The sequence below is a fragment of the Halichoerus grypus genome, chromosome 12 (assembly GCF_964656455.1).
Source record: "Halichoerus grypus chromosome 12, mHalGry1.hap1.1, whole genome shotgun sequence".
Classification (NCBI taxonomy): Eukaryota; Metazoa; Chordata; class Mammalia; order Carnivora; family Phocidae; genus Halichoerus; species Halichoerus grypus.
In genome coordinates this window covers 101,995,535-102,008,406 of record NC_135723.1, presented here as the reverse complement: position 1 = coordinate 102,008,406, position 12,872 = coordinate 101,995,535, and the positions used below count along the sequence as shown (strand labels likewise).

General features: G+C 47.7%; 1 long non-coding RNA gene across 3 annotated transcripts in view; it reads right to left on the bottom strand.

Moving 5' to 3' along the window:
• LOC118520837 (uncharacterized) overlaps positions 1-12,402 on the bottom strand; it is a 146,148-nt gene extending 133,746 nt beyond the window's left edge. For 2 of the 3 annotated variants that reach the window (XR_013443020.1, XR_013443022.1), the window contains exons 1-2: positions 12,345-12,402; positions 11,233-11,375 (exon numbers count right to left, since the gene is read on the bottom strand). This is a non-coding gene — a long non-coding RNA (uncharacterized LOC118520837). Of the gene's footprint in view, positions 1-10,596; positions 10,704-11,232; positions 11,376-12,344 lie in introns of those variants that run through there. The other variant, XR_013443021.1, reaches the window with a different exon arrangement.
• Between the last annotated feature and the right edge of the window lie 470 nt (positions 12,403-12,872).

Here is a 12,872-nt window from a genome sequence, read left to right as displayed (position 1 = left end):
GATGGATACTGCATCCTTCAGGGTCCAGTCAGAAAACAGAAACCGGGGCAGAATTTCAAACAAAGGGAATTGATACAGAAAACTGACACAGGTATTGGAAGAACTGAGATGCCCAAAGGGGGCGCTGAGGCCACCGGGATATGAGCAGCAGGTGCCATCCCCACTCCCAGGGGTAAGGTGGGCGTCCCAGGAGCAGAGTGAGCCACGGGGCTGGGGGGGGGGCTGGGGTTGGGACTGCAGTGGGAGGGGCTGCCCCACAAGAGCAGGAGCAAGAGGAGGAGACCGGAGACAGAAAGTGGGTGTGAACTCCCTGACGTCTCCTCTCCCTCCGCCCTCCCAGCCTGCGCCCCAGCACCTGTGTGGCAGGGAGCAGGGAAAGGTAACCCGCCATAACCAGGGCAGAGAAGAGCAGGGCGCTGAACTGGCAAGTGAGGCACACAAGGGCTCTGAAGACATGAGGAGCCCAGCGGTGAGTGTCCCGCCTCTGGGAATTCACAGGATACGCCTCTTTTGAAGGATGCTGTGTGTCTGTGTAAGTGCCAAAGGATGGTATAAACAAGGAGCTCTCAGGAGATTCAGAAGCAGCAGCAATACAGTTGCTCCCCAGAGGTAAGGCCCAGGATGTTCACTGCTGCCTCCCAGGACACAGAGGGCGTTCTTCCAAATTACAGTGGACTGTACTGCTAGTGTAGAAGAGAATGGTCTGAAAGGATGTCCACAGAGGACGCGGCAAGAGTTCTTGTCCTGGAAAGATGACAGGAATTAAGCGGAAGAGGAGGACACGGACATTCTAGAATGCAGAGGCTGAAATGAAGAGCATAGACAGAAGCTGCACCGGAGCATGTCCCCACCAAACACTGGTGCATCGACACTAATGATTCCGGGGGTCTCCACGGCAAGACTTATGTTAAATCTCTGAAGGTAGAAATGGTTCTACCTCACTGTCTTCTCCTGAGCCTCCCAGCTGCAAAACCGTCAATCAAGTGTTGGTTTCCTATCCTGTCATCTCCCTCAGGATCCGCATCTCACCCACCCTGTCACCTCTTCAGTCCAAGAAGGTGGACTGTCTACATGTTTTTATCTCCTCCTTTCTACATCCTCGAAATGAAAGAGCTATAAAATAAGAACCACCTAGAGGTCATTGGGAAGCAGGAATGGTGCCAGCATGGGAAAACGTCTTTGAGAAACTTCTGGATAGAGCAAAGACGACAGGTGGGTATGGGATTCAAGTGCAAACAGCACGGCCCGGACAATGTCAGCTGGAGGGGTGTGGGAAGGGGGTGAGTGGCTCCCCCCAACTTTGTGCCTCAGCTCACACAGAAGACACTTCCATTTCCCCCATGTTCACCAATGAGAGCTCACTTCAGTCTTTTTTTCCCCTTTCCAAGGGAGGACGATGCGATAATGTGACTGGCCAGGACCTGACACTCCCATTTTACCGGGTCTCAGAGGCAGGAATAGGACAGGCACTTCCCGCAGCCTGAGGTCACAGAAGATGCCCCTGCTGGCCTCCCTCCGTGTGCCCTTCCCCGCCCACATGCGCCAGCCAACTGGAGGGGTCCTCTCTCCCTTCCAGCTTCTCTGCTCACAACAGCAGCGAGAGTCATCAAATCCAACGTGGGCTCCCCAGCGTGGGGCTTCAGTTTCAGGGAGGTCCCACCTACCCTCAGGGCTAGACCTCATTTTTCAATCCAGATTCTTCCTAACTTTTCAATGGAGGTATTATTATTCAGAAAAGTACACATTTTGAAACCATTTTAACCAGCCTCTTGGGGCTTACTGGACACTCTAGTCAATTTAGATGAAGTAGGTGTCTGTTCTCTTTGTTCTACCAGCTTTTTCTCTGTACACGTGTCTCAACGGTTAAGAGCCAGGAGGGGTGAAGGGGAGTGGGGGACCCTGGAGCCCTCAGCAGGAGGACCTGCATCCCTTCCCCCACCAGCTCCTTGAAGGGAGGCTTCCTATTTATTGGTGCACCTTCCGCACCAGAGTGAGGTTTACTCTGGGGAAATGGAGCTCTGACTTTTACAGCTCCTCAGATCATTCACACCAGATTAATCTGGATACGTAATAAAAAAATTAACAGGCAACAAAGAATCGCCAGATATTAGCATAAAACAAACAGCCATAAAGGGAGGGCCAATTTTACAATACGCTCCATCACCAAGACACTTTACTGACATGATGAGTATGCACCTCTGTTAACCTGGAGGAGTGCCTGCTGCAGCCTCGGGCAGGGGCGGCGAGCGGTTTGTCCGCTGTGTGCGGTACCTTACAGTTACAGGCCGGGCCAGCGCCCCGAGATCACCACCGGAGCCAGACGCTTAACCAGCTGAGCCATCCAGCTTCACCAGCCCCCGCAAAAGGTTTTTTATAAGGCCCTTGGAATTTTAGTTACTAATGATTTTTTTCTTTTAGTAGTGTTAATTTAGAAGTCCACTCTTCAGCTTTGCATTAAAGGTAATGATGACATTCACGGAACTGAACTGCCGGCTCCAGCCCCGCATCCAGCCCTGCCTCCAACGCCCTGCTCAGCGGGGAGCCTGCTTCTCCCTCTGCCCCCCGCCCCACACACACACCCCGACTCCTGTGCGCTCTCTCTCTCAAATAAATAAAATCTTTAAAAACAAAACCTTTCCAGGGTAACTGGAGAGAACGCATGCTGAAGGTCCTAGGAAGGTAGCTGTGGATTTTGCGTAGTACACCACCTTCCCTGTTGATATTTGTCTCTCCTTAAGCTTCCTGCATTGGTGGTTATCTTTCTCTCTCTCTCCTCTAGTAATTTAGAAGTTTCATATCTTATTTTCATTGACTAGTGGTTGTCCAAAATTTAAGCGGAAGACCTAAAAATATGCTCACTGGAATAACTCAGAACATATTAGTAATCGTAACAGGTTAATTTCACCGTTAAAAAGGCATATTCTGACAGGTGAAGTGCATGCTGTTTACAAGAGACTCACCCCAAGCCAAACGACCCAGGAAACACTAGCAAATGAAGGAATGGGTGGGACGCAGGAAGAAATGCCCAGGGGCAGCAGGTATAGCAAGACCCACAGGAGAAATCAGGCAAACGTTCATAAATGGAGCAAACAAGTAATCTCATCTTGGTTAAAGAGAATTCACAAAGAAAATACAACAGTCACATATCCTCAGGCACAAAATAAAGTATCAAAATACCTATAGGAAAAGATACATAAATTCAAGGAGAAATTGGGAAAATCAGAAACACATTTCTCAGAAATAGATTAAATAGAAAAAAATGAGATCTAAGAATTTGAGTAACACAACTAACAACCTTAGTAAAATATTTAATAACTACATATAAAATTTTTACACCCCAAACCAGAATATATATTTTTAGAGTACTCGAGGAATATTTAACAAAAATTTTATTAGTTAATAAACATAAGCTCTATATGTTCTCTGTAAGACAGAGATCATTCAGAACATATTTTCTGACCATTGCTCAATAAAACCAGAAAAGGACAAGAGGAGAGTCCAAATAAATCCAACCACTCAGAAAGCATAAAACTTTCAAATAGAACCTTGAGGCAAAGGAAGAAATCAAAGTAAAAACTGCAAATCATGGGTTAAAAAAACAACACCGACAAGAACCAAGAACCTCACAGGCCACGACCAAGGCCACAGCTGCACGTTGGCCACATGTGTTTGCTGGTCTAGGATGTGCCCGCCCGTCGCACCTGCTGACCCCTCCTATGGGTCCTCCCCACCTGACTGTAGGAGCTACTGGGAAGCAGGGAAATCAGCCTCTCATCTCAGGTACTGTGTGTGGGCTGTGTCACTCCCGTTCCGACTTGTGTTTGTGGTGTCCTGGCACACAAAGATCTCACATTTTTATGTGGGCACGACGGCCAGTCTTTCCTTTACGCGTTCGTGTTTCTAGTCTTACTCAAGCACATATGTCTCTTTACTTTAAGATATAAACCACTATCCTAAAATTTTATTTTTAAGGTTATTGATATTTCTATCCTGAACACATTTGAAATTTATTTTTGAGTATGATTGGTGTTGGAGGGCGAGGTTCTTCTGATAAGAGGCCAGTTGTCTAAGACTGATCCCAAGTGGGGTTCTTTCCCCACTCGATCTGAATGCAACCTTTATCACGTATCGCCCACTGGCTCCCTCTGCCACTTCTAAGGATTCCTGTGATGACATGGGGTCTACCTGCATAATCCGGACCCTCTCTCTATTTCAGGCCAGCTGGTTAGCACCCTTAAGACCATCTGCCCCCCCTTAATTCACCTCATTGTGTAATGTAACATAATCATGAGGTTCCCTGGATGAGGACATGAACATTATCTTGCCGACCATGGAGTTATGGATGGATCTCTCACCTCCCTCTCTGAAACCAGAAGTTAGGGCCAGTCTGGCCCTGATGGCATGAGATCATGCGGGGACCCTGCCTGATCCCATGAGCTGGGAGCCATGGACACAAAAGGGCCTGTGACAAGGGGAGGGCCCTGCCCTGGTGATCACAGCTCAGCAGAGGCCAGCAGGGAGCTGTGTGGCCACGCTTTATCAGAGTCACTCCTTTCCCTCACATGGGCACAGGAGAGGGAAACAGTGGACAGTCCCCCTCCCTGAGGAGGACATGTACCCCCACCACCTGCCCCTCATACGCAGTCCCCTTGCTTTTGCTTCCCCAACTTGCTCTACATTTTAGGGAGATCCGTCTCTCAGCCAACTTTCTGGAGATTTTGGCCAATGAGAGGAACCCATGGAAGGTGAAGTACAAGGGAGGAGTCAGTCATGCCTCCCTCACTCTGCCTCAGGCCATGTCACCATCTCCTTGACTGTCGCCCTCCCCAGAAGCTTCTAGAACCTGCCAGCTCGCCCAGCTGCTGCTGCTGGCAACACTCTTCCTCCAGGTGTCCCCCAGACAAGATGGGACACAAGGGTGACTTCGTGTTACTGTCAATCTTCCTGTGCCCCTCATCTCTCCACTGCCCACCATCCTCATCGACTTTTCTGGTCTTTTGCCACCTGTGTAACCAGTCCCCTGGGCTGAGCTCCCCCTGTCCAAAGGCCTAGCATGGTTTCCGTTTTCTGACTGGATGTGGACTATTACACAGCAGTAAATCCCCTCATGAAAACATGAGTATAAGGGAATGGGGCCCTAAGAGCCCAAAGAGCTGTCATTAGTCAAAAGTAAGTAGGAATCAACAGAGAACTTAAGTAGCTCAGACTGTAAGAGATTATTAAAGGAAAAAAGCATCAAGACACAGTGAGGTCTGAATTCTCAGGATAGAAAATACTGCTCCCATTCTCTCACTAGTTTCCAATGGACTGATTCACTTGAGCAACGCAGCTTTGTTCAAAAGCGAATTCATATGTCAAGAAATAGCTATAGATGCAGTCACCTAACTTTGGCAGTTACACAAACAGCCTCGGGAGGCAGTTCCAAAATGAGAAGTTGTGTGTCCCATTTCCAAAAATCCAGAAGCTCTCCAAATCTGCACTTTGGGACACTGAGCGACTCTGACACAGGTAGTTCATGGACTATGTGGTGAGAAACTCTGGATAAATCAATGACCTCCATTACTTTAACATTTATGGCCTCAGTTTCCCCATCTGCCATATATGAATAATACGACCTCAAAGAGATGTTGTCAAGATTAACTAAGGCATTACAAAGCAACTGGCAAGTCTGGCAGAGAGAAAAGGGTTTGCATGTCAGTTAATTTTTGCTGACTGGGTGTTCAGGACAAACCTCTTTGATTTTTTTTAGTTTCGCAACATATGCTTATGTTTTGAGGTGTCAGCATTGGTGACTCGGATCTAGACTCAGTACCTGTCCCAAATTCCTTTCGTTGATATGGAATAGAAAGTTAATCCAAGACTAACATCAGTCTAAGCCAGGAAGTGTCGATTTGAAGTAGAATTTAAAAAGCTATCTGAATGATAAGAGGTACTCATTTAATTTTTTTTAAAGATTTTATTTATTTATTTATTTATTAGAGAGTGAGCGAGAGAGAAACAGCATGAGAGGGGAGAGGGTCAGAGGGAGAAGCAGGCTCCCCGCTGAGCCGGGAGCCCGATGTGGGACTCGATCTCAGGACTCCGGGATCATGACCTGAGCCGAAGGCAGTCGCTTAACCAACTGAGCCACCCAGGCACCCAGGTACTCATTTAATTTTTAAAAATGTTTCTCAACTTTGCAATTTGGTACAATAAACTAAATGAAAAGGAAATGACCAAGACCTCAGTTAGAATATTTAATTAAGACTAGTTGAATTATTTATGTTAAGGGAGTCAGCTCATAAGAATGTTTTAGAAGCTACTTCTTAGAAATTTAGTTATAAAATGTTAAAAGCTCTGTTACAACTCTTCAAAATCCCAGCTTCTTCATCTCCTGCCTTCATGCCCCATCCTCAGAGATTAGCCAATTAAGAACCAGCCAATATACACAAACACAGAGACCCCTTGATAATGCAATATCCAATTGTTACTTAATCATCATTAAAATGGTTTTAAAGAAAGTTAACATGCTAATAGCATCAATGGTAACAAGCCCCATTTATTTTTCACATTATGTGAATAATTATTGGTAGAGCTCTCTGTCTGAATGGGGCTTTATTGTCTCTGTGGGTGAATATCCTGCAAATTCAATCCCCAGCTTTGTCACACCTTTCTGCAGAGTACTGGGGAGTGGGGGGCGGGCGGGCAGGCGGGTGCTGGGTACCAACTGCAAATGAGGGGGGAGATACAAGGAGGAGGGAAGAGAATTTGGAGGGGATCAGAGAAAAGCAAAACAGAAATCAATAGGCTTTGATTGGAATCTATGAATTTGAGTATCTTTTATACCCAGGAAATGTTTCCAGTGGAAAAGAAAAAAATTTAATAGATCAGTGTCTGAGAGGAGGTTGCATTCAAAGGCATCAGGAAAGTCTTGGGTTGGCCAGCACACCACCAGTTTGGAAATAAAGGGTTTAGCAGCTGTGGAGATGCACAGCTATCACGAGCTGGGGAGAGGAGTTCCAGTAAGGAAGCATCTGGGGGTGTTCCAGGTCCAGCTTCGGTTTCCACGATGCCCAGCAGGAAGAGGGGGCCCCAGACAGAGCCGACTGCATGCACACCAGCACCCTCACAGGGCCCCAGGAGCAAGCTGCTTTGATGAGCGCAGCAGTGAGGATGTGGGAATAAGCCAAAGAGCTTCCTTCCCTTTGCCCTCCCGTGGGCTGGAAAGTGGCTCAGTGGGCAATCGCCAACTCCGAAACCACAAGTCTAGAATTCCAAAGCCAAAGCCAAGAGAGAGAATGTGGGCTCCAATAAGAAACGTAAGGCAAATGCTCCCGTGAGCTGGGGCGAGTCAGTGAAGCCAGGAAACTCCAAGCCACAAACACATCGACCCCACCGGCCCACCATCTGCCTGAACAGCTGGACCGGCAGAGCCAGCCACACTGAGGCAGGAGCCACCAAACCTAAGTCCCTTCTCAGTACCTCACGGAAAACTGAAAGGGAGCTGAAGAGAACGGATGTGAGGCACCCGCGTAGCTGTTTTCCAGAAACTCTGTAACAACAGGCCAACGTCAACACAGTAGACAGCTCATGTCTGACACGTAGTAATAACCACACCACCGAAATACACATTTAGTTCTCCAAACATTATTACTGAGATGATCCCAAGGATATGGTGAAGTTACTAAAAGCTATCACACAACTGAGAGTTTTCTGGAAATTCATTTATTGGGTAATCTGTAGGTACAGCATGTAAATTCTGTGGCAACAATCACTTAGAGACCTAGAAGAACCCCCGGTAATGAGGGAGGTCCTGCAGAACACAGACACCATGGAGAGGAAGTTGCAAATTCCCTTCAGTCCAACTCCTGATATGGTAAAGTGCTAACCAGGAACACTCCTCTTATATCCAAATGTACACACGCACACAGATACACAAGTGTCCTTGCCAAGAGATTTCAGGAGCAACATTATACTTGAGAATCTTCCAAATGATCTCTCAAACACCAAAATCTGCAAACACAGCCAGCTTCTCTGTAGAGACAATTGGTATTTTCTATTCCATATGCATAAGTTTAAATTAATGTCATGATTATAACTTGTGTGATGGGAAGAACTAACATTTGTTGAGCATTTCCAGTGCTCTAGGCACTACAAAATGTTCTTTATATATAATAATGAATCCTAACAAGAACCTTTGAAATAAAGCAATTGTTATAATCCCTACTATATCAACAGGCAATCAAAAGTCATAGATTCAAAGTGCATCACCCAGGCTCACCCAGCTAGCAGAGACAGAACAGGACTTGAACCCTCTGGTCCTCTTAGGTCCAGCCCAGTGTTCTTGCTGTATATTTTTTCAAATTTTTTTTCCATAAAATTTTTCTTGGTAAACATTTTGGCCTCCATTGGACCTTAGAGCGTATCTCTATCTATATTTTACTTTCTATTTTGAATAGTTGAAGATTCAGAGGAAGAAATGGACGGGGGGGGGGTCCCATGTACCCTTCACCCCGTCTCCCCCAATGGTGACATCTTGTGTAACTAAATATACACTACAATATCACAGCCAGGAAACCAGCATTGTCACAATCCACTGAGTTCATTCAGACTTCACCAGTTCCACATGCACTCAGCCCGGTGTGTTTGTGGCTCTAGGACATTTTACCACATGGGTAGCTTTGTGTATCCACCACCACAGTCAATATTTTTAACTGCGTCACACAAGGTTCCCTCCTCGTGATACCCTTTATTGCCACACTTGCTCTGTCCCCCTCATCCCTAACCCTCGACAACCACAGACTGGCTTTCCATTTCTGTAATCACGTTATTCCAATCATTTGGGGCTACTATAAATAGAGCTGCTGTGAACATTTGTGTGCAAATGTCTGTGTGAAAATAAGTTTTCATTTCTCTGGCATAAATGCCCAAGAGCGTAATTGCTAGGTTGTATGGAAAGTCCGTTTTTTGTTTCAAGAGGAGCTGCCAAATTACTTCTCAGAGAAGCTGCACTAGCTCACATTCCCACCAGGAGTGTATGAGAGCTCCAGGTTCCCTGCATGCTTTGTCCAGGGTTTGGTGTGATCACAACTTTTTATTTTATCCATTTTAATAGATCTATAGCAATCTCTCATCGTGGTTTGAATTGCATTCCTGGCTGGCTAACGAAGCTGAATATCTTTTCACGCTCATGTCAACTTTGTAGATATCCTCTCTGATGAAATGTCAGTTCTTGTTTTTGTCCGTTTTATAATAGGGTCATTTGTGAATTTTGAGGGTTCCCAAATTCTAAATGCAAGCCCTTTATTGAACATGTGATTGGCCCATAAACATTCTCTAATATTTTGAGTTGGAAAGGGCCTAAAACATAAAATCCAGCGCAGGCTGCATTCAATGGATTAAAGGGATTTTCAAGAACTCCAACAGTTACCCTGTGCTTTATTAAAGCAGCAGCAGGAAGCCAGGACCCCGCTTTCACAGAAAAGAAGCTAGAGACGGATGCAAGATCAGGAGTATTGTAGGGTAGAAGTGTGAGCCGTGGACAGGACACACAAGAAGGGTCTGCCAGGGGAGGTCCCCTGCAGAGGCTCCTGCCAGTCCTTTTAGGGCCCATCCCTCATCGCCGCAGCTCAGGCGCCACCTCGTGGGCTCTGCGATCTCAGCAGGGCCCTGGGAAGTGCAGGTTCCTGTTTGGACAACTTACGTATTCTCACCCCAGCGTCTCTAGAGGAATTAGCGACACGTGGTATTTACTCCCACTTGCTGTGACATTCGTCACAGATGGCCACTTCCAGGAGGAAACCCGGTCTAAGTGGCACTCACTGCCTTATCCTTTGGGGCTGGCAAAACACCAGAAGGATGAAGGCTGGTTGACACACCACCGATGCACGTGAGTCTCAGGCTAACACTTCACCAACAAGCCTTCCAGGTCTCCTCGCGGGCTGTCCAGCTCACCCGACACAGGTGGGTGTTACCTGCCTCGAGAAGGTGCCGCAGCAGCCTTTCTTGGACTCTGCTTACCAGGATGGACCGAGAGGGCATTTCCCTGGTGTGTGCTACTCTAGCATGGGCCAGGGAAGGCAGATCTCAGCCCTGTCCCGTGTTAGACAGTCGAGAACATCAGAACCCAGAGAGGACTAAGGAAAGGGGGGGCTGCATTTTTTTTATTCTGAATAAAAAATAAAGACTTTATGGGACACATGTTTAAGCCACTTGAAATAAGGACCGTTATCACATTCAGGTCATCGAGCCCTGGATTCTTTCTTACTTTGCAGCCCAAGAACATAAGCAACGTAAATGTGGTGGGACGTGGGCATGGGGTAGAGGGGAGAGCATGCGCCCATCCCCACAAGGCCCCCTGCCTGAGACGTCTCAGATCACAAGTCACAAAACACCAAGACTGACGAGAACAAGACACTGTATGCCAACTACACTGTAGTAATAAAAACTGTAAAAACACGGAAATCTCCCTCTGTTCAAAGGCTGGATGATACGTTATTGCATGTATATACCACATCATCCCAAGGAGACAACTATCGCATGATTCCACTTCATGAGGTACCTAAGATCATCGAACTCACGGAAGCAAGACGAGACGGTGGTTGCCAGGGCTGCGGGAGGGGAGCATGAAGCTGCTGCTGCTGAGTGCGGAGTGGCAAGAAGGAGCTCCAGAGCTCAGCTGCACCTGCGCCTGCCCGTCACAATGCTGCCCGTGCACATGACCTCTGCGAAGAGGGCTCTCATGTTAACCGTTCTGACCACAATTAAAAAGTAAAATAAAAAAAATAAAACAAGCAAACTAAACTGTTGAATCAGTTGGAAGTATTCTTTTTTTTTAGAGACTTTATCTGAGAAAGCATGGAGGGGGGAGGGGGGAGGGGGGAGGGGCAGAGGGAGAAGCAGACTCCCCACGGAGCAGTGAGCCCAATGCAGGGCTCCATCCAGAACCCTGAGATCATGACCTGAGCCAAAGGCAGACACTTAACCCCATGAGTCACCCAGGCGCCCTTCATTTGGAAGCTTTCTTAAAGTACAGCTAATTCATTGAGATGTCACACATCACCTAGAGTTGAATCACCAGAGTTCATTTATCTGATATGAAAAAATGAATTACATTTTCAATCTTGCAATGGGGAGGAAGCACTGAGAAACCCACTACCATGTTGCATGGGTGGAAAAAAGTCCAGAGACCAGGGACCTGCCAGAAGACACACTAGTTAGTGCTGAACCAGGATTAGAATCTAAGTTACTTACCTGGTTCCTCACGACATCGGCATCCTAAATACCCGGCATGTCCCAATGCCTTGTTTCCATGAGCTCTTCGTGCCAGAGGTCAAGGGTTTTTAATGGGCAATGAAACCAGCATTGTCCCTTCCCCAGCCTTGGCAAGTTAAAAGCTGAAATCATAAAAGCAGAAACCTCAGCAGATAAGAAAGTGCTCACATGTTTTTTATGTAAGGACTTCAAAAACCCAACCTGGCTACTGACTCCCCTGCTCCCCCAGGGCCAGAAAGAGAAGCCAGGAGGGGCATTCCCTCTGTTTGGTCTTCCCTTCCCTGAGGCCATGGAGGAAAGCTACCTGTGAATGTGGCGTCTGCCTACTTCCCACCATTGCTGGAGGCTGAAACAGCTGAGGGCTCTGAAGGGCTCAGAGAGGGATCCCGGGGAAGAAGGGAAGAATGGCGTGCCCGGAGGGTGGAGGTGCGAGGTCAGGGGCTTAGAGAGGAGGGCAGCTTCACCAGGGGGCCTGGTGCCACCAGCGGACCAGCCGAGGGCCCCGGTCCCCAGGCCTGGGGTGGGGGAGAACAGTCGGGAAGGGAAAAGCACCGCAGAGTGACAGCTGAAATCCAGCCGGGCCGCTTGCCCACAGCTGCGCCTGGGGGCACAGGCTTTAGTTTAGGGAGGAAATCAGATCTGCACCTTCGGGCGACTTGCCTACGGCCCAGGGAAGTAATACCTGACAGTTTCATTTTAGATTTTTGCAAACTCTGCCAAACTGGCAGGTACGGATTTCATTTCTTCGGGACTGCCCTTTTTAACCCCTTCAAGGCCGGATGCTGAGTCCCGGGAGGCCGTGCACCCAGCAGACGGAGCGGCGCCCAGAGCGAGGCCCGAGGCGCACGTGCATCTCCCGGCGCCGCGTGTGCTCACGACGTCCGGAACAACCAGACTACTCAGCACTGGGGACGCCCGCGTTAATGAAGGCACCAGCCGCCGACCCGGTATTCACCAAACCTCAGCAGTGGGACGCAATAAAACTTCTGAGGTTACGGCCAAAACGAACGTTTTGATGAGTGATGCCGTAGGAACAAGGCTCCTTCCATCCTCCGTCACTTCCGCCTTCCACCCGCGGATGCCCAGCTCACCTGGTAAGGTAGAGTCTGGAGGGCTCCAGAGACGTCGGTCCGCAGGCCCCAGGCCCCAGGCCCGGAAGTGGCCCTACAAATCCCACTCGCATTTTATTGGCTAGAACTTGATCACGTGACTGGACCTAACTGCAGGGGGTGCTGGGAGTTGTAGTCAAATTGCCCAGGAAGAAGGGGAAGTACAGGGGGGTGTCAGCATTGACATGATTTTCCCTAATAACAACTTTTTCTGAGACCACTAAGTACTTCCATGAAGCTCTTCTGAGGCCTGCCTGTGGTGCTCTATGAAATGCTTAATTTTATTTTTTTAATTTCTTTTCAATTAATTCTGGTTAACATACAGTGTTATGTTAGTTTCAGATGTATAATATAGTGATTCAATGATTTCATATATTATCCGGTGCTCATCATGACAAGTGCACTGGGGGGGAAGGGAGCGAGGGTTTGGGTTAAAGAGGCAATGGGGATTAAGGAAATGCTTAATTTTAGCGATTGGAGATATCCACCAGTAAACACACCGTTTTAATT